The sequence below is a fragment of the Lichenostomus cassidix genome, chromosome 11 (genome assembly GCF_008360975.1).
Source record: "Lichenostomus cassidix isolate B80296 chromosome 11, HeHo_3.0, whole genome shotgun sequence".
Lineage (NCBI taxonomy): Eukaryota > Metazoa > Chordata > Aves > Passeriformes > Meliphagidae > Lichenostomus > Lichenostomus cassidix.
Genome location: NC_139492.1, coordinates 14,560,769 through 14,583,268, shown reverse-complemented (window position 1 = coordinate 14,583,268; position 22,500 = coordinate 14,560,769). Strand labels below are relative to the sequence as shown.

The 22,500-nt window shown below is 37.8% G+C and overlaps 1 protein-coding gene across 5 annotated transcripts in view; it reads right to left on the bottom strand.

The window, feature by feature from the left end:
• Positions 1–22,500, bottom strand: part of ZNF536 (zinc finger protein 536) — a 338,513-nt gene that overhangs the window by 263,459 nt on the left and 52,554 nt on the right. For all 5 annotated transcript variants that reach the window (XM_085071957.1, XM_085071959.1, XM_085071956.1 and 2 more), the window contains 2 exons: positions 20,103–20,197; positions 7,765–7,831 (listed from right to left, as the gene is read on the bottom strand). The gene's annotated coding sequence lies outside the window, so the exon portion shown is untranslated. The remainder of the gene's footprint in view (positions 1–7,764; positions 7,832–20,102; positions 20,198–22,500) is intronic.

Sequence of the window (22,500 nt, the reverse complement as noted above, 5' to 3'; positions counted from 1 at the left end):
AAACGCAAATCAGTGTTGCAGGGCTGTGACTCCTTCATAAACAGAAGCCAAACTGTGTCAGTTTTCAAGTAAGAGAAAAAGACTTGCTAAAAGCTTCAAGATGTTGGGAAGAATGTGCCCTACAATGCCAACTTACTGCAATAAACCTAGCTCAGTAACTAGACTGTGGGCTTCTTTGTGTCTCATACTCTGAATGCAGAAAAAAGACCTCTGTGCCTCCTGCTACTGGGGAGGGAGTCTGGAGAGGACTGCAAACTGACAGCTCTGAAAAATAATAAAGCAACAAGTAGGGGCAGACATGGTGATTCTCAGGGAGGACTGAAATGAAAGAGCCAGAGCTGCTAAACTCATTAGCATAGGTAAATCTGTTAAAAATGAAACTTTCGTCAGACAATTTGGTTCCAACCCAAAACAGGCCAAAACTGACATTGCAATGTGAAAACATTTACCACAGGAAAGTCAAAACACTGTCCTTAAATTCTGTCATTTATGTTTTAGCATGCTCTCTTACAATATAGCCTAACAATGTGAAATCATCAGATGTAAACCAGGCATTTCCACTCCATCAAAACAATTGCATTCCTCCCCCTGCAAACTTCAGAAAATATATCGTATTTTGGAAATCATGTCAATCAAATTAAAAAGTTTTCAAGACAAAACGTATTCTTAAGTACCCATTTTTATGAGACTGTGGGTGGTGATGTGTCCCCACAAAAGGAAAGAACGATTTTGAGGAATAAAAACAAGCAGTGTAAAGAGCTGGATGGTTCAGGTGAAGGGTGGGGAGTAGAGTAGTTCTGAAGGAGCCTGGTCTATCTAACACCTTCAGCCTGCAACTCAGCACCCCAAAAGGACTCACTCACTTCGAGTTCTTGTGCTTCAGGGTGTTTTTCAACTGGGAAAGCTCCTCTGGCCCTTCTCAGCACAAGGATCAGTGCCCCAGTCACTCCCTGTGGGACCTACTGTGGGTTCCCCTCACTGCCAGCCCCATGCTCTGCAAACCACTCGCCCAGTGCTGCTACTGGGACATTTTTTGCCACATATAACCAAGACTAGAACAATTCTGCTCCTGCTTAGCTAGTGGAGAGGAGCAGCCTCCAACTGTGAGAATATTCAACACCTTGTGTTAGGCAAAACACCCAGACCCCGATGTGTAAATTGTGCTCTCCCTAGCCCACTTTTCCATCCCTTTCCCCTTCTTCTGTCTGCACCCTTCAAGAAAAGTTTCAGTTTTTAGTTGAAAATCAGAAAGATGTTTTAGTTTTAGTTCTATATTTTTTTAGAAATGCAAAAGCTGTCTAAAAATACTTTTAGGGTAACTTTGTGGGAGGAAAAAAGACAAGAGAAGAGGACCTGTGTAACAAATGCATGTCCCATTAGCAACCAACAGCAATTTGAAAAAATTACTAGCTCTTACATTTTTCCAATGCTGCTTTCTCTTTTCAAAATTTCTTTACTATGAATATCAGACCTTAACAACTGTTCATGAACTTATGCAAAGGACATGGGTGAAAAAAAATTATTCAGTGAAAAAATACAAATATTAGAATGTGCATTTCATATACATTTGTTTCTAAGGCATATTTTGTTAGGATATTTCAATTATTTCTAAATACCAAACCAATTATTCCCTACTCCCAAGAGAGACTTGATCACAGTTTTTGTTTTAAGGTCATATTTGTGTTCTAATATTTAAGCCAACCCAAGTCTGGAAGCAGTAGAGCACTTATGGAAAATGTGTATACATTTTCTTTACCTAAAGCCACAGCACAGTTTTCCTTTTTCCATCATTATTAGTATAAAAAGATTAGTACAAACAAAACAAAAAAAAAAAAATAAAGGAAAGAAAAATTTCACTCCTACTTTCGTATTTCTTTAGATCTTAACCTGACATTAATGAGCAAATACACACTAGGATGATGATCACACTGTAGGATAAAATGGCTCATATACTGTGTTGATAAGTTAAGATGAAAGAAATCCAGAACAAAGACACAACAGTATTGCAGAGATATGTTTAGATTCCAAAATATTTGTATCAGTCAAAGATAGAAACACCCAAGACAAAAAAAAAAACTAACTGATAAATAGAAACATCCACTTTTTCTCCACTTGACTGTATAATAAAGATCCTGTTTATATTAAAGTGTTGCTCCATCACTTTGCCTGGCTGCCACATACAATACACAGATACAGTATATACATATTTTCCATCTGATCTCTGATGCTTTTGCTCCCACTGAATGTCAGTGCCAACCCTACACAAGCATTTGAGGACAGGATTTACATTACAGGAGACAAAGGAGATGCTCAAATGGGAACAGTGCTGGCATTGAAATCCTGACCCTGGTGATCTAAGGCTGTAGTTTAGATCCTTATGAGTAACATCTCTGACGCAATTCTTCCCAAATTCCAGAACAAAGCATTACAATTTGCACTGGGCTGGACTATAGCAGAGAAGTTTACAGGAAGCATGGCTGCAAAATTCAAAAAGGTCACCTGAAAGGTTCTTTACATGATCCCAACCTCTATATAACCATCCTTACTCTAATCACACATAACCATTCTTACTCTAATTGCACATGTGATGGCACATTTCTTCATTTACACTCTGCTGGATGGCACCCTCATTTCAATAGGAATCATACACCGCAGCTTTTCCTTGTTTCTTTCCTGCCAGATGAAGTTTTTTTCTCTTCCCATACCAATTGGCTTATTTACCTAAGACATCATGACACTTTATTCCATCACAACATGGCACTGCTCCCTCAGAGTGAGATCGGTCATTAGATGTATCATTCTGAAACGTGAATATTAATGCCCAGAAGAGATGAACCGTAAGCATCACAGATGGACAAGAAGGGATTAGACATAAATTGGTAACAGGATTGATAACAATTCACAAACACGTCAGGCACAGTGACACATTGCCTTGATCGACAAGAACTACTATTCACAAATTGTCCTTCCACAAGCGCCTGCAATCCCCTCACCAATTCATAATAAACATTTTAAGACTGGTATTTTTGCTAATGGCATCAACCTGATTGAAGTCAATAGGAAAACCACTTTCAAGGAATGGAAAAGCTGAAGGAAATACAGAAGGCACAGTGGATGAATGCTGCAGCAGTCAACCACCTACACTTAAGAGAAAAGAGGAAGTTGCAATCCGAAAGAGAATTTTACAATAAAATATGATGTGCTACATTTAAGGAATGAATGAAGAACATCACCAAACAGTTCATAATAAATGCTGTGTGATCAGGTACTTACATATATCTATATAGATAGATACATATACACACATATTTGTTGTTGTTTGTTTTTTACAGCATTTTAATTGCAGCTTGAAATAGCAACTTTTAAAAGTGCTGCCCAACAGCCCCATTAGGAGTCAGGTACTGTATGAAAAGGCACATTCATGGAAAAAATAAGGTATCTGTGTGGGGTGTTTTTTGTCTCAATGACTGGAAAAAGTCATTTACCTAAGACAGTAAATAAAGGTGAAATATATCAACCCCACTGACTCTCCTTCTCCTCTCCAGTTAGTCCTTTTCTGTCAAAACCAACTGCCTAATGATATTATATTGTGATTTTACAGTTACTTGTTCTTGTGGTAGGCAAAGGACACAAGTGGTTGCTCTTCACCATTCATAAAAAAAATCTGAATTAAGAATAATTTAAGATTTGCCTCTTAGAGTTTCTTTTACTAAAGGTAGGTACACATGGTACTTCACTGAAATAGTCAAGCTAGATCTAAACTAGCAAAAAATAGTGCAGGTAGAACACCAGGTTAACACAGCTTTATTCCTTTTACTACATAAGCTACAGGTATTTCTGCCTGATATATTCTGTGCCTGACAAAATTCCTGTAACACTGAGCCAAGTACTTTTCTGCTCTAAAGGATGCAAGCTGAAATTATGTTACAAAAAAGAAAGCCCAAAGTCTTCCTTTTTTGTGATTAATGCTAATTTTATCAATTTAGTTGTTAGCACAAGAATTCACATCTTCATTCACCTTGTTTGGATTGTTTATACATATTTTCAGGAGATGCACATCTCTGCCATCCTATTCTAAAGCCAGGCCTAGCCCCAGCATGGCAGTTGAGGCACACAGACCTAAGAACAACCTTCTGAACATTCCAGCCTCTTCCTTTTGACTAGAATTCCATAAGTAATCTTAGATGGGTAAATTGTGTCATAAAAATGGGAGCCTCTTTATTTGTTGGTTTTTAAAATCTATGTAATTCTTACCCTGCCTCTAATTGCTTTATATTAAATATTCACTAGAAATACATGGGTAATTTGCATAATACTTCATAGTAACTATTCCTTTTGTTTTGAAGACAAAATGATTATTTACTTGGCTAATTTTTTTTTCTGAACAAGAAATTGCAACCTGACTTGGACACAGTGGCTACAATCCTTATCCTCATGAATCTCCTATTGCACAACACTTCTGACTGCCTCTCACCCCACCAGACTTGACTTGGACAGTCAAGCTCTCCAAGAAAAGGACTGGATATGAAGGGCTCAGTACAAATTTCAGCTGCAGCTACAAGACAAACCATCAGAAGCAGAAGGGCTATAAAATTCATCTCAGAAGGATCTTCTCCTCCTTGTCTCCTACACAGACAATTTGAGAGAAAGGAAGGTGAAGAATGGAAGCTTTCAAGAGCAACCCAGCCAGGATAGATGATAAAATCTGCATGCTACCCTGAGGAAACAGGGTACAAAGTTCACTCCTATGTTTGTATTTCTAAAGAGCGTAAAATATCAAATATCCTTCTTGAAGAATAATTCTCTCTCTAGTCTCTTACACATTGCTGTGTAACTATACAATAAATATTATCCTGCTCACATGCTTCTGTTTACTTAGTATACATTACCCTTGATGCTATCTGGCAGCATAAGTTTCAGTTCTGTCATCTTAAAATACTAATAGTTGTCAATCAAAAGAGAAAGTGCATAATAAAAATGTTCTAGAAACTAATAACCCTATATTTCTACACCATCAGCTTGGAGCTAAGCATTGCTAAAAATGAGATTAATTATATGTTTGCAGAGGCCCAATACAATCAGACAGTCCTCTAAACAACATCCTCCTAGAAATGAACACAGACTAGATACATAATCGTATATAGTGTGTGTATATATATACATCCATGCAGCACTTAATTAATGGCATTATGTTCATTTGGCCCAATCTTAAAAACCCTCACAATCTGCCCAGTGACAGTGGTAGGTGGAGGATGAAAGAAAATGGCATGGTCAATACCAGAGCAATTTATGGAGCTTTTTTGCAAATATTTAGGAGCCTGGAAGCACCAAGGAGTTACCCACAGGACAGGTCCCTGAAGTTATGACAAACATAATATGGTAAACTGTTCAATTTAAGATAGAGGGTCAGAAAAATATCCTTTGAATTATGCCTCTCAAACTTTAGTGGGAACTTCGCTGCTTGGGACATTTAAACCTGCTCTGGACAAAGTATTAGCAAGTACCCTGTAGGGAACAATCCTGTAATGTCAAGAAGATGGACTAGATGTGTAACAGGACTTTTGCTGCTCCATTTTTTATTACTCCAATCCATCACCCTTGCTGAGGTGAAGTTTTATGTAGACCTTTAAAATTATGACCATTTGAAAATTATGCCTGCGTCTGTATAATATATACACACATATGGATGTAAGGTCTGGTTTTTAAAAACTCCAAGTCGAAAAACATATCTTGCACCTAATTTACCCATGCTGTAGCTATAACTATGTAATAATCTGGCAAATACAGATGGAAATCTCCAGTTATGGTTATGGGATACACAATTTACATGCATGGTTGTGACATGTGAATTTCCAACTTAAGCATAGAGGAATTTAAATATGTGCACTGTGAACAAGATAGTAGCATTGCATTGGTCTGTGATATGGTTATGCCATAAAACCAAGATCAGACTCTGAGTTTTGCCCCAAAAGAGAAAATCAGAAATCCTGCAAGGTAGACAAACTGACATCAAAACTTGCAGAAGAAGCTAAAGAGAAGTCCCACAAGGAGTTTTAAACAAAATTATTTTTATCAGGGATTCTCAAGGAAAAAGTAAAGTATTTGGTTTGGCTTCCTTCTGGCCCAAGCCAGTGTGGTCTTTCTGATATTTCTTTGCACCCCTCTTTTGCAGAGAAGCTAGAACTCTCCATCATTCATCCTCAAACCTGAAGGCCACTGAGTGCTTTGTACTGAGAAAATACTGACATTTCAGAGTCACTCCAAGCAATGGCTGCAGAAAACAGCTCTGCTCCCCAGGCACAGGATGGCAGAACCCTCTATGGATAGGCAAGGTGTGTTACAGGAGAGGTTAAAGGCTTCACGTTGTCCATGCATGTTATTGTCATTTCTGTTATTCCAGAATGGATATCCTCTTATTGACTAAAGCACTAGGCAATCACCCCTGTATGAGTGCCAGCATCTACGTACTTCAGTAGGGAAGAAAAACAGTAAGAGGATATGGAGGAGGAAAAGGCATTTTCCTTTTAATCTTTTAGACTGCAGTAGCCATAATTGGCTTTTCTATATAGTTCAGCTCTAGTTTGTCACAGTATTACAGTGAGAAATAGCAGCCTGCACTGATTTTTATACACAAATCTTAATGACTTCAATTGCTGCTAAGGATTCAGAATGGTGGCAGGATATGGCCATTCACCATAAAGGCCCTGAAGCCTTCATAATTACTGAGTATACAGAATATTTATTATAGAGACTGCACTAGGCCTCTTTTGTGGGCTGCCCTGGGCCTGTTCTCTGAGCCACATCAAGCAAGAAGTTTAAATGAAACTGCTCCCAAGTTTCTGAAATGGTTTAATAAAACATATACTGACTGTAATATTCAGTTTATAGTAGAAAACTATTGCCCCTTGGTTTGAAAAATGACCTCTAGTTGGCAATTTTACTCTCAGCTTCATAGATTATAGTCCGCTGTTGGTCATTTTCTCAATCCACAGGGCAATACTTTTCCATAACAAGCTCAAACTGCAATCAGTATTTGTAGGCTGTTACACAACTTGAGTATAATATGTCTCAACACATTCTATTATATGACTAAACAAAAGAAATAACAACCTGGTGACACAGACATATGGAGAAAAGCAGAGCTATTCTTCTAATGCTGAGATAGCAGAAAAACATATTTCTTTGTATTGTGCTAATTTGTATTAAATTTTGTGTCTTCAATACACAGTAATCTCTAATTTGGTTTTTTCGTTAATAGTGTTTTGGTTTATGCTGTCTTATGTCTATTCTTATTTTAATGTAAAACGACAAATACTAAATTCTATTAGTATCAGATTTTAGAAATGACAAATAGTGACAGATAACCTAGCATTATAAATTATAAAATCACGTGAAAATGTATTCACGTAGATATGTAAAAGATCATTTGCTCTTGGGCTCACAAAACACACATTCATTATCTTATGGCTTTGGTAGCAGGAAGTTCCAACACAGTGCAGTAGACAAGTTGCAAGTGATTGTTTCAGCACCCAGCTCTAGCACTTAAATACAATTGAAATACTACATTTTGGAAAAAACAGCCCCCATATTAAATAATCAAAAAGATAAATTCTGTTGAGAAGAAATGTCTGACCAAGAAGTGAGGGAGATCTGGAGTCTGTTCCAAGATGTGCCCTGGATAGCTCTGCCAGTGACTGCTGTTTAGAAAATCACCCACCTTCCCAAACCACAGATACTCGGAGCTGCAGGGCTGGTGTCACTTACCTGGCTGGAGTGTGGAGAGGTTTAATTCTCTAATCAATGGGTGACGAACGCTCTTGTAGACCCTTTGCTGTGAATGCAAAATATTTATAATTACAAACTTAATATTCATTCCCATCTGTAAATAAAACTCTGCAGTTAAAACACAATACCCACCCACACTCAGAGCCAAAGGGAACAAGTTCCTAAGCTGAGACCAGAGCACTCAAGCAAAGGGGACATTTTGCTACCCTTCCTCCAGAAATTATGAGCTTCCCATCCATTAAAAACACCAGATTTACTGGAGATCTGGTGCAGAAGGAAGAATCTTGGCTAGATTAAGATCCATATGACAGGAAGGTTCATTGGAGATCTCTGTGGGTGGCTTCTGAAACTATAAGAACCTACCTCACTGCATTTTGGGATATTAAAGGGACAGATGGGGTTTTTATCTTCATTTTCCACTACTGTTCCTTTATTGTTGCTCAATCACAGCTTCACCTGCATTCTCTAGATGGAATTTAGGTGGTCTGAATTCATTTAAACATATAGAAACAGTATGCAGAAGCTTTAATATGTTTGAGCTAAGAATGTATTTGAATGATTACCAGAAGATGATGGCTCTTTATCTTACAAGTCTTCAAGGAATTTAGATGTTTAACTCATTAATAGTGTTTGCTGCATTAGATTTTACATTTTATGATTTTAGAAGGAAGGGTTTCTAATACAGAAAAAGATACAGGCTTTTTTTCTTTCCCCAACATTTTTCATTTTAGGGTAATAAAAGTGACACACATGTGCCATAATGTAATGGATTAATTAAGGAATATGATGTTTATCCTAGGTCCTGAGTTGTACATCTTCATAACTCACTCATAAAAATTAATGTATTATACCACGCTCCAGAATGATATATCTATTTTTACCATACCTGTTGAGAATAAATTGTTCTAAATTGGATTATCTTGATAACCAGTGAAAAATGTAAAAATTACATTGTTATTTTAAGAATTTACAGTGCTGTGTATAAGAAAGCATAATCTTCTCATGTGCTTTTGAACTGTCATGTTACTCCTACTGTTACAAAATCATAATTGCTGCTGCCACACCTAAAATCAAATGCAGTGCATATTGTATTACTTTATACACTGCATTTCCTATCTTAATCACAAAACCTTATACAGTATGTTTTTGGCCAGTTCTTTCATTACTGACTGCTTCTGTATATAAGTAACACACAATTATGCATGCAAGGACTCATAAAATCCTCATTTCTAAAATCAACAGATGAAAAATCCCTAAATAATAATGTACAGATGTTTCATATTTAAATGAGCTGCTGGCATGTAATGCTGCCAATCATGCCAATACATGCAATAAAATTGGTGCATTTGAAGGTACTCGGCATTTACAACATATTTTTAATTTTTTTAATCAAAACATTATTTTAGGAAGATGGAAATGACAACTGTTCAATAGATATATAATGATATTTTTCTGATGTTCTCTTGAAATTTCCATGAGATGTCAACTACCCTATATTTTTCCATACCAATTCCTATTTCTTTTGCCTCAAGAAATTTGATTTTTTGGTCAAACTGCAGTGCCTCACTAGAAGTAAAATTATCTGCACGTTATCTGCAGAGTAATCCTCTTCTTGAATACAAGACAGAACATCAGAGTTTCTAATCCTTCACAGATAGAGTAATTCCCATCCACTGTACATTTTACTGTAAAGACAGAGTAATACAATATGTTTGATAAATCATGTATGTGTCTGTGTACAGAGAAAAAGGTTTATCTCCTCTCCTACAAGATGCATCTGTATTAAAGCACACACACGCTCCCCGTGCTGGCACTGCAACAAGCTTTAGAAGTTCTATAATAGAGACATCTAAGTTTAAAAAATGAAGCAGCTCACAGGTCAAACAAGTTCCTGATGAGAAGTGCTTAACCAGAAATATTATTCCACTGATTGTAAGTTTTCATCCATACATCAAACCCTAGAGTCTATTGATTAAATAAAACTGATCTTTTTTTATTTCAAAGCAAAAGAGAATTAAATCATCCCCATTGTTTTTCCTTTGTTTGGAGCTATCACAGTTTGCACATTGGCCATGCATCCTGCTTATAATTACAACATCCTTAAGGAGAGCTTATTCTACGATGACTGATCACAGGTTTCTTGCCTCTTCCTCTAAATCTTCTGCTCCTGGTCATAATCAATGGCACTTGATGGCCCAATATTCTGATCCAATGTGGCAAGCGATATGATCCAAGATCTGCTTAGAATCAATAAATTCATTTGCTTCGGGAAATTTTGGATCAGGACGACTTTAAGTACATGTAAATACAAGAATTTACTGCAATTATGCTGGCACATCTTTCCTTTCTCATACCTCTTTTCCACTGCATAATTAGCTGCGTCATGCCTTAATTTTGCTTGCAATCCTACATAAAGGAATCCAGGCCAGACAGCCCTTGCAAAGCCTTACCAAAGTCAAGGTCTGCTGGCTTAGAGAACAGAGGGTCTCTTTCAGCAAAACACATCAAAACACCACAAATCTTTATATTGCTGAGCCCCACATGGCATGGTCTGGGCTCTGAAGATACCATCAAATGCCAACATAGCATGAACATGTAACAGCCTGCTTTGAAGAGCACCAACAGGTGCATACAAAAGTCTTTGTGGAGTTTAGTTTGCCTTTCTTTTTCCCCTGTGCAAAAGTGTCCAAATTTGGTTAACAGTTCCCCTGGGCTCCTGCGTCTCCAAGTCAACCTTCAGCCTGGTTCCAGTGTACCTGTGCAGGGCAAACATGCTCTGACACTCAGCTCACAGCATAACTTGGCCAGGAAACCCTGCCTAGAGGATGTGGTTTCCATTCTGGAAGGTAATCACTGCTAGGCTGAAAGGGCAGCGTCAAGTTCACTTCTGTGTTTCACCCCACATTACAGATGAAAGGACACACACTAATCTCAATTCTGCTGCTGTATATACACATTGTTTACTTAATTGTATAAAGAATTCTGAATACTTTTTTTAAATACAAGGCATTTTTAATGTATTTTGAATCTTCATTAAATTAGTGTGGCAGACTAAGGTAAATGTATATCTAGCAATAATTTTTTTCCAAGTAATTTATTCCCTGTTACTTATTTCACTGCAATGGACTTACAGAACTGCAGAGTGATGAGTAAATACAGACATCTATACCAGTTAAGAAGGCTGCAGCTTGGGCACATCTTTTGGCCCTTTAGTCTTTTTCCACTGGAAATCAATAGTTCAGCACCAGCAGAGCACAGATGAGAACCTCGTTTCTGCTAAGTAGCACTAATTTCTGCCCACAGTGACATTCAGAAAAGGATGAATCAAGTCACAGGGGTAAGAAAACTGCTTGCTTATGATGTGGCTGTCACCAGTGAAGATGAGTTTGTAACACCCTCCAAGCATCAAAATCACACACAAAAGATACATTAAAAAAATAAACCCAACAGATAGTCTTGCAAAATATATCAATGCAGTTCTTCAAACTGAAAAAGCAGAAGTCAGAAGATCAAGAACTCGCAGTTAGGATTTTCCTATTAGATAAAGAACATAAGGATTCTCCTGAAGTCTTTGATTGATATATGATCTTTTCTTTCTTTTCAGGCAGAACAGCTGTCCAGTGAACTAGAAGAAATAGCCCTGAAGACAGCTTTGTGTCTGATATGACTTTGAGAGGGAAAATTATTCCAATGATAAATGCTTTACATGGAACATCTAATAAAATAAAATAAAAATGTCATCCATAAAAGAATTTTTCTTTCTATTTGAGTAAGCAATCCCTATTATCATCTGTGGGGCAGGGGTGGGGCTGTGTCTGAGACCAAAGAGAAAAGGTATTCCCCTCAAAATTGGATTTGGAATGAACCTAAGCAAAAAGAGGCAATAGGTACTTTTAAGAGAAGGGCCACTGGGAAAATGCAGGGAGAAGATGAGAATTTTCTGAACATTGTCAGGACACAGTGAGCTGGAATATATTATAACTTATTTCATTCTTGTAAGGAAATTCTTTAAGGTGGAGCACTGGTGCTTTGCTGACTGGTATCTGCCAAAGTAACCATATGAAGAGTTTGACTTCACTCAAAAAATCTCAAAGCAATAACCACCAACACAAACCTCCTCAGCAGAAGAGGCTATAGATTTGTGTATATTTATTCTACCTAATGGAATTATGTAAATTACACAAATAGAGAACTACAGCCACTGTGAGAATGGATGGAAATTATGTCCAGAGGAGAGATGGCATGGAATGAAGCCTTTCTGGAGCTTGCTCTAAAGCTGTACTTTGGCAGCATGGTGAGGGGCTAAGGAAAGAGCCTTAGAGGATGAATAGCCACAATGCTCAGATGAAATTTGTACATCTGTCATTTTCAAACATCTCATTGTGACACTTCAGTGGATGGATGAGCGCTGATGGATGCTGTCATGCACAGACAGCAAAAGAGTAATTACAACTGTGCTTTCCTTGAAGTAACTAAATCCAGAATAAAACCAGCAAAGGCCAGCAGGACATCAATGGTCCAGCCACCTGCCCCCCAGAGCCTCAGTGAATCTGCCGCATGGACTCTGTGCTCTGTTAATTTGGCCAAGACTAAACAAAGGCCCATCCACATCTGATACAGGACAGGACAGCTCAAGGCTTAGAAACACCTCACAGAAAAGCATGATAACCTTCCACCCATCCTCTTTGTGTTTCAACACAATGCATCTGTCCTCAACAGCACTCTTCTGAGCTTCACTCTTCTCCAAACCAAGCTCTTCTTTCTCTGCCAAAGCCTTCCTGTGTAGGCCCCTGTGAGTGTACTTACTCCAGAGCTAATTACAACTAAATGAGTATTTTAGGACTGAGAAGCTATAGATAGATACATTTCTCATATACCTTTGCACACCTAGAAATCATTTCTCTTCCTTCCCTTGCATAACTTGAATCCCTTCCTTCCCTGTCCCAAACACCCTACTTTATCCCTGTTTCTGGACTCTTCATTCTGCCTCCACACCAGGTGCCACTAATGCTGTTCCTCTGTGTGCTCCCAGCAGCTGTTGACATCTGCCTGCTCCTCTGCCACCTCACCTGCCCCCTCCCCTCCCATCTCTGAGTATTAGGCCCTGCTCTCATGCAGATTTCAGATCCACACTTTGCAGAAATCCTGCTCCATGGGATTCCAACAACAGAAGAACAGAAGATAAGAACATGAAAGCACCCTCAATGTGGTGTCCCATCAGGAAGCCAACTAAATCTGATAGACACTGTCCTCTCTGACCCATAAGCAGGAAAGGGCTGAGCATTTAAAGAACAGTTCAGAAAACAACTCTATATGGTCTGTAACCAGGCAGCACCACCTAACAAACAAAGAGCATTTGCCTAAGTCTTTACTTTTGAGGTAACCACATAGCATTTAGAAAAAATAAAATAACTTCCACACGTGCATGTTACATATGTCTTTATGTTTCCCCTCCTTCTCCCTAACTTTTAGTTTGCAGTGACAATCAGCAATTATTTTACAGAGAAAGACTCTAACATGCTTACGGGATGCCTTTAGTAATAAGATAATTATTTGTAACTCTATAAAGAATTACAATTTTTAATTTAAAAAGAAATCAAATAAAAACAGCTTTCATCTTCCCTACCATGTGAAGAAAACATTCTCTGCCTACAACTCAAATTATCATTCTTTCCTTTGTGCAAAATGAATTGACCCAGAAAACTAAAAGGGTAAGAACCCATATTTGCTGGGCTTATTCAGCAGCCAAAAGTTCATGAAAAACACTGTTGTGTATCACATAGCAACCACTTGATGCCTATTGTTAAAATACAGTAGTTATTCAAAAAGTAAAATCTTGCATTCTCAAATAAGAAGCCAGGCTGTAATGTGTGTTTACTGTTTTGGGGAAATAGTCATCTTGCCATTCTCTCTTTTTCCATAGTCTTGGCATATTTGGTCAGCTATGCAATGTGCAGTTACCCGCAGGAAACAAAAAGAGCACGAGAATTTTCCTCCAGTGTTGAGCTCACAGGACAACATCCATTCAAAGCAACACTTGGGATCTCTATGAAGAGCGTTTAGATGTCTTTCAACAAAAAGATGCTCTATTTTTATCCAACCACTCTTGCAGTAAAAATGTAATATTCCAGAGGAAGGGCATGAGGGAGAAAGGGAGAGAAGCTTCTGCTTTCTGACTGGTACAATTGCACACTTTCACCTGTTCTTAAGCATGCTGCTCCCAGAAAGTCCCTTACACATGTGCACAGGTGTCCACAGTGCTACTGCACATTTTCACCTCCTCCCAGCACTGCTACCTGGTACTACACCTGTATGATTTCACCAACATCTCCCTCTTTACCTTTTCTCCAGTTCTTTTGTGGTGGAATATGCTTTAGAAAGTGAAACAAAAGTAAAACTTCTACAGAAGGAAAGCCAGATGTAGAGTCAGAAAAAATATTACAATTTCTGAAAAATTGAGCTTGTATTACTCTAAGATATTTGAAAACCAGTGGCAGATCACTTAAGCTACTCTGGCTTTGAGAGATTTCCATGATATCTGAGAGTCACCCCTCAGTTTGTCACAACTGCATCAGACCGTCTATTTAAATTATCAAAGCAAGAGCAAAGGAGTTCTCCTGAAACAACTGCTGGAGAAGATGAAGGAAAAGAATAAGAAAGATACAAACTCCCTTCTAGGTTCTATTATGTGCTGTTACACAAATAGTGCAACTCAAAACTTCAAGATAATGACATTTTTAATACCAGAAGGGAATGGGAGACTTGCTTAGCATAACTTTGAGGTATTTCATCAAGCCTGTGTACAAACAGGTGTGCCACATTTTTGCTAGTGGTGAGATGCTTGTTGAGATTATCTTCTTATCTAGGAGAGTGTTTAAACTCCTTATGAGCAGTTAAAATAAGACAGTGGTAGAAAGTAGATAAAAAGGCAGAAAATGTATGAACACAGACTTTTTGCCAAGAACCTTACTTTGAGCCCAGCTGTATCCAGGTATGTGTGTGCTGTTTCCACAGTCTGTGAAAAGAAAAGTGAGTGGTAGGCAGCAAAGCCCACATGAATGCAGTGGAAAAAGTGTGAGAATGAATTAAATACCCAGGAGCAAAGAGAAGGGCTTTAGGATTTGAGACAAGGATCTGGCTGATGCCAATATAAGATGAAAAGCATGGATGGTTGAAGATGCAGCTCACCTGGCTGCAAGTGTTTCTGCTCGCCTTAAAAATCATCAGGACAGGATGTGGTAATTAAACACAGCTCTGGAAGACCTGGAGTTACAATACTACAGTCATGGAGTTTATCAGCAATATAATAGCATACTTTTTGAAACAAAAACCAAGCTATTACATCCAGTGCACCACTAAAAATTAAGAAACCTTTCCCCCAAAACAATGGAAGGTATAAAGAATAATGTGAAACTTGTCTTGCACAACTCAAATTCTCCTCTGAAAATGTATGCTTCTCTCAGAAGCAGATTCCCAGCACAGGGACTGGTAATTTATGATCCACCAAAATACTCTGTTGAACAAAAAAGTAATACCTACACCGTGCCTATGCAAATCACTAAGAATAAGTGACTCCAAGGACCAGTAAGAACAAAGCCCAAAACTCCTATCAAACATTATCTGAGGTTTGAAAAAGTCAAGACAAAGTGTAATTTTTTTTAAATGGGGATAAATTGGGATTTCTGTAACAATTGACTCATTTTGCCTGCTTTTATCTAAGGATCTCAAAGAGCACTCCAAGTGTTAATTAAATTACAAAGCATTTTTGAGACAGGTAAATGGTATTATACCCACTGGGGAACAGAGAGAACATTTATGTTTCATTACTAAAGTCACACAGTAATCCAGTGGCTAGTAATATAACCCAAGAATTGCCAGTTGCCACTTCTACTCATTGACTTGATGGCCTCACAAGAGATAAAATTAGCCTTAAAAGCCAAAAATGCTTTTCCTCTTGTGCTTTTCTATCTTTCAAGACTAGACCAAGATTCTTTAATTTTATTTTAGTCTCCTTCCTCTGCTTGCTGGGAGGCCTTTCTTTCAGAGTCACACAAAAGAAGCCACTTCCTAACCTACCCAAGTGTGTTAAGGATCACAGTACAGCAGCACGGGCAGGAGCTTAAACAAGGGCAGTGAACTGTAATGGTGCTCTTTAACAGCTTCTGCAGCTGCAGCAGGGTCCTCTTCTCCCTCCTCTAACCAGTCCTGCTCTCAGAGATGACACATCAGAGCCCCAGTCCCATCAGAGCAAAGATGGACAGATGTGCAGATGAAATAATCCTTGGCTGGCCAATTCACAGACTTCCAACCCTCCTTTACCAATGAAAAGGAAATAAAACTACCCTAAGGAACCTGGAGCCTCAAGTACTTTGGACAAGAACCTCTCACAGAAAGGAAAAATATCTAAAACAACCAACCAGACAAAAATGCTTCAGACCATGCAGAAGTCTATTCTGCAGTCTACTACATCTATTTTGAGTTACATGTGAAGTGATGAGGGAAAAACATTTCACTGACCATTCTATTCTTAGCCCAAAAAAGAAAGCCACCATTTTTCATTCCAGCTTGGTCCTGGACTGGTAGAACAGCAGGATGCAGGAGCAATAAAGCAGTGAGGTACAATGCAATCTGCACAATACACAGTCCAACCTAAGGCATCTCTAATTCAAGACTGGTACAGCTCAGTTAGCGCTTTAAATAATTGTATCTCCATTAGTAAACTGATTTTGGAGAGTAAAAGGCTCTTCTATTTTGTACATAACTATTTATTACTAAAAACAGGGGTATCTTTTGGAACTTTCTCTAAGCCTTTTGAATGCAATGTTAAACCAAGATTTCAGGCTTTATTTTCCCCCTCATTTCTTGTTATGTCATGAAGAATCAGCTATGTGGAAGAGATGAAAATGTCTTTGATTTAAATGACCAAGACTTAAGATTGTCTTTACCGTGGCAGAAAATAAAGCTGCTGCATATATTTCCAGTGGCAGTGTTATTGTTACAGGGTATGACAATCATAATCTTTTTTCTTTTCCTAAAAATACGTCTAAAGAACCACACAGTTTATATACTGCATTCAAAATATTTTTCTTCGTTTACATTGATTGCATATTTCAAATCATGTTACAGCTGTATCGCTTAGCCTAAATCAAATAAGGAATCCACATAAATGCATACACACACTTTGCTTGTTTTTAGACATTCCCAGTATTGACAAGATTAAAATATTTTTCTCATTCATTATTTATTGTGATATGATGAAACAGTAAGAGTATGTATTTAACAAACATCACAAAGTAGAGTTAAAATGTGGACATGCCATTTCATTTCGATTTTGCTGCGACAGTGTTAAGTATGTGACTCCCTGACTGCCACAATGACATCTTGGGGTGATGAAGATTTAAGATGCTTTGCAGGGATGCAGTGCCATCCCAGCTCTTCAGCCATGCTGATTAGGACCATTATTAAGCAGGTGTCCCCAAAACTGGGCAGAGTGCAGAGGCTGCAGTCCCTCCTGTCACAGAGGACTGGGGGAATCAGTGCTCGGTGCAAGAGCAGCCCCAAAGCCCTCCACTGCATCCATCCGGTGTGTGACTGGAATGGCTGCAACACACACCACTCCAGCACTTCTACAAGCACCTTTTTATTACCAAAAGTGTCTCCTCTGGAAGGTTTCTCTGCCTCTTGGGTGAAGTGGCAGTACCTGACAGCTGGAGCTTGGGGTCAAGCAATGCTGTATGTGGTTGAACCTCAAGTACAGGGCAGGTATGTCTGGTTTTGGTTGTCGGGCGTTTTTACCTTGGGTTGAAAACCACAGGCATAGCACTGCACAATCCCAGTTTCCAGCTCACAGTTGGGCACCATTCTGCACATTTCTACTGGCAAAAAAAAAAAAGCAAGTGCCAAAGAGCAAGCACCGCAGCAAAGCCACCATAACCAAAACTGGTTCTGCTGGGCAGACGAGCAGAGAGCTCGCCTTCTGCAGAATGGGGCAGTATCTGGGTTAGAATGTAGAAAAAGAAACATTTTAGCCCAAATACTTATTCTTGCATACTGCAATCTAAACATACCCCCTATGATAAATATAGCAGAATAATCAGAAGGTACGGAGTGCTTAAAATGCACCCTTAACAAAGCAAAACAATGTAATGCATATCTTTCTTTACGTGTCAAACAATTTGCCTAACAAATCATAATAATGCAGAATGATATAAAATTCACCCATCAAGCCCAAATGCATGCACGAAGATTACCATGGCAAAGAATTGTGAATTTCATTAAATATGTTAAAGGAAAAAAAAAAAAAAAATTCCGCTTTGAAAAATAGTAATCCTGTCTTTCAACAAAAATATTATAGGAAGCTATGAATTTGGTAGATCTGAATAGGATGTTGGTACATGTTTTACTAAGGTAATATAATGGCACACTATTATTAGATCACATTAATCATTACTGTGCCAAAGGCACTGACAGCACCACTGAAAAGGATTGAAAGGGCTGGTAATGGATATAAATTACCCATTGTGTGATAAAAGGATTTTTACTAAGAAGGTAAGAATAAAACAGCAAATTTCTAATATAACTGTTGTGTAAAAACCAAAATAAAAGTAATCCAGTCAGTAATATCCACAAAATCAGAAAGTAAGCACTTTTGAAACAAGATAAAGTCACAATAAAAACTGTATACAATGTAAAATTAATTTTGTGCTGCATAATATTACTATCAATTTAAATAGTTTACATGATGACCTCTATGGTCAAGAGAAAGGTAAGCTTTGTTAATTAGAATCGAGTATGAGCTTCTGCACGCGTATTTTAAGTTTGTGGGCTTGGAATTTTTTTTTCTTTTTTTTTTTTTTTTAACATATAATGGCTTCGTAACACCCCCCTGAAATTCAAGACATGTTGGGAGTTTTCTGTTTTGTGCATTAACATTACAACAAACAGCACATCTCTCAGATGGTTTTATTTGGATTCCAAATGCTATTACAAAATGAACCACATCTTTGCTGAGCTATTTAACCATTTGATTGAAACCATTTGTATTACTAATTGTCCGGTCCTGTGCTCCTCCTTTACTCTGGCAAGTATTTCCTGATATTAGTGGGGATCAGTCGAGTGAATTGGTCAAACTACATCCTTATTTACAGCATTAAAAAATGCACATATCTTCTCTGAAGCTGATGGAATTATTCTAGAATCAAGTCACTGTAATTCTTTCCAAGTCAATTGTCTAGAATAAAATCCAGTAGCTCACATTCAATTAGTAAGTTTTAAAAATTGTGAGCCATACTCTTAAATGATATAAATTCATAAGTACAGACATCAATCCTGAAAACACTTACATCTCTACTTAACTTTACTCACGTGAGTAATTCCATTAGCATCAGTAATTCAATACCTGCTTATGCATTTGCAGTACTGAAGCTTTAATATGCCTGGATATCCTCTCACATCAGCTATAAATCAGCACAATTCCTCTGAATCACAGAGTTTCTACTAATTCACAAGATATAAAAAGGAATGGACAACCCAGTATAACAATTATAATAAAGAAATAACATAAGAATTTGATTTGGGAGCAGAAGCTATCAGAAGTTTTGATTTAAGGATCAATTAATGCATGTGGAATGTGGAATTAATTATTGGTTATTTCCTAGGAAGCTAGACTTTTATTTCAAACTGAGGGCCAAATAACCCAATTCTGATTTCACACCTATTTCCACACCACTCTGATTTCTCAGACTTTACAGGAGCTTTTCTTCTACTGCACTGGAATAGCTCGGAGTAAAATCACATACACAATGTAGTACACCCCTCCACCCACTGATTTTCATGGGTGTTCTTCTCATGCTAATATACGACAGAATATGGTTCTTAATAATATGCATGAGATGTTCTATTGAACTTACGGGAGGGGAAAAAAAAAACAACCAAAAAGTGATAAAATGAATTTAATCAGAAGTGTCATGGGTTTTTTTAAATCAGCAGTCTGATGATAAAGTAATAAATGATGATTCATCCCCAACACAATTATTACATATCAACTGCATAAAGATGAATGCTCATGATTTTACCAAGCAGACTTTTTCTTTAAAAAAAAAAAAAAAATCTATTTGTAGCTCACTACAACCTGAAAGAACTACAATAAAAAGTTTTGCAAGACATTGACATTATATTTTTGAAGAGGTAAAAAACATGAGGACTGATTTAAAAATCTAATTTAGGTACCTCATTTTACATTATTTTTTTAATAAGGGAAAACAAACCTAGACTCAAATCCATAAACAGAAGAATGAGAATAATATAAGTATTCTTACCAGTTATTCTTAAGCCAACAAATCTGTTCCCTGGATGAGGAAATTCTTAAAAGACACAGGATAGGTAGTGAAGGTCACAACTGGAAAAATAAAACCTGTGAGAAATTTAATATGTCAAAACTCTGTTTGAATCAGACATTTACATTTAAATATTACAATGCCACCTCAAGCAGACAATCTACAGGACAGCAGAGAGCATTAAGAATTACAATATTAATGGGATTAACACCTTTTATTTTTTAAGCTTTCATAATGTATGTGTTTGGTGGTCATTTTGTATTTGGAACTGAAAACTTCTTTCAGTTCTGGATTGTTTTGAGAGGGAAAACCTCCTCTCAAGATAATGATGAAGAACAGAATGAAATTCTTCTGATCCTTTCCCCTAGACACTACAGCAAAAGAGGACAAAACAGGATAAAACAAAAGTTGCATAGCATACTCCAGAAACCCAGTTATTCTCTTTGACATTGATATTCTAATCTTCCAAACTGAGTAAAAAGAGAACAGCTACTAATTGTATTTTTATTTTTTTTAATTCCATTTTATAACAGAAATAAGTCCTTTGTAGATGATCTCATCTAATAAACCCTACTTAAAAGAGATAAGAGCCAGCAGTAAAAGCCAAGCAGAATACTTCCAAGATATTTGTCAGTAGTGAATTTAGGGCCATTACATTAGTAAGCAAAATAGAAACAAAAACAAAGGGCGTTCTTAGAGCAAAATAAAGTTCACTCAACTGAAGCTATAATCTGAAGAATTTATGACTGAGAATTCTAACTATGTTTATTCCTATGAATGTCTAACAAATGAAATTAAAGGTCACTTCCAAATAATACACTTTGTACATCTACATCAACCGAACTCTTTCATAAAGCAGGCTCTGAAACCCCACTTCAAGCACCACAGCCTTAGGGCTTCACCTTACCAACACTGATTGCCCAGAGAAGCACTGAGTGCTCTGCAGAGCCCCATTGGCAGGCTGTGGTAGTCCATGTGGACAAAATTTCTGTGGGAATTTCCCATTTCTGTGGGAAATAATCAAGATCTTGGCCATTTGACTGCACTTGGTTTAAAGCACTCAGCACCCACAGGGCTACACTGCTGCACAAGGCTGTTGGTTAGCTTGAAGGGTAAACAACAATTTTGAGGGCTCCTCTTGATGATGAAAACACTGAAATAATCCTGAAAACAGAAGTTCACCACCAAGGAGCCCTCCCTTATATACAATACTGATACAACATTTTCATGCATTCTCTAAGCTCTCTGCAGTCCCCACCTTTTCAGATGACATCCAATGCAAAGTGCTGCTGCAGTGTCCCACCATGGCCAAGCCACGTCCTCTCCTCCCCTTTGCTTTCTCCACCACACCAACCACAGGCTGCTTATTGCCACTGTGATGGTTCACCATAAGGCTTTCCAAATCCCACTGCCTCCCTCCTCACTTGCAGAGTGAGCCAATCCTTTTCATGTGCTTCAAAACCATCTCCAAATGATAATTCTGCCATATAACTTCCCCGACACAGGAGAATTACCCCAATTAAAAGCTTCAAACCCCTCCTTCGTAACTCACATTTTCACAGCAAACCACCAATTCTGCAGTAATCACCTGGTTTGCCATTCCCATTTTTCCTCATACATAGGAAGACATTCTCTGCTCTCTCCCCATTCCTAGTTTTCTTTCACCTGTCAATTATCTCTGGGCTTATATTTGAATTGTAAGCCCTGAAAGGCAAAGCCTGATTTCTCATGAGACACTTTCCCATTGAGCAGAATGGGTGGTGAGCAGGTACAAGGCATTACTCTTGACCCAGCACCCCATGTCCCATGGGTAAGCCCAGCTACACGAGGAAACCATTGGGAAAGTCAAGCCAAGCCCCTACTACAATGCTGACTGCAGAGAATAAAAAACCTTTTGTAACTGGTTAAAGAAAACCCCTGTCATCAGTTTTGGTCTTCCTAAATACGCAATTGTATCTAGATAGGATTCAAACCCCATTTATGAAGGCCCATACCATTTTAGAATTTAAATAAGGGAATTTCAGTTACTATATTTGAACACATAGGAACAGCAAATTCCTGGACTGCCGCAGATAAACATAGGTCCCATCCAACATTTTCAGTTGCACACTATCTAAAAACAGTGACAGCTTGTTTGTCTGGAATTTCTGCTGTTGTTGATATCTTAAAACCTCAAAGATATACCTTTCTAGTGTTTACTTGCAGCTTATTCAATGTAAGAAAGCCAAGAAACAGAAACAAAGATAATAAACTGTTAGGTTTGTAAAAGATGTTATCTCGCTAAACAGGTTCTTAGTACTCCTACACCAACATCATAGACTACATTTTTGCTATGCTATTACAAGGCTACTTGTGTTTAAAAAAAAAATTCAGCTTTTAC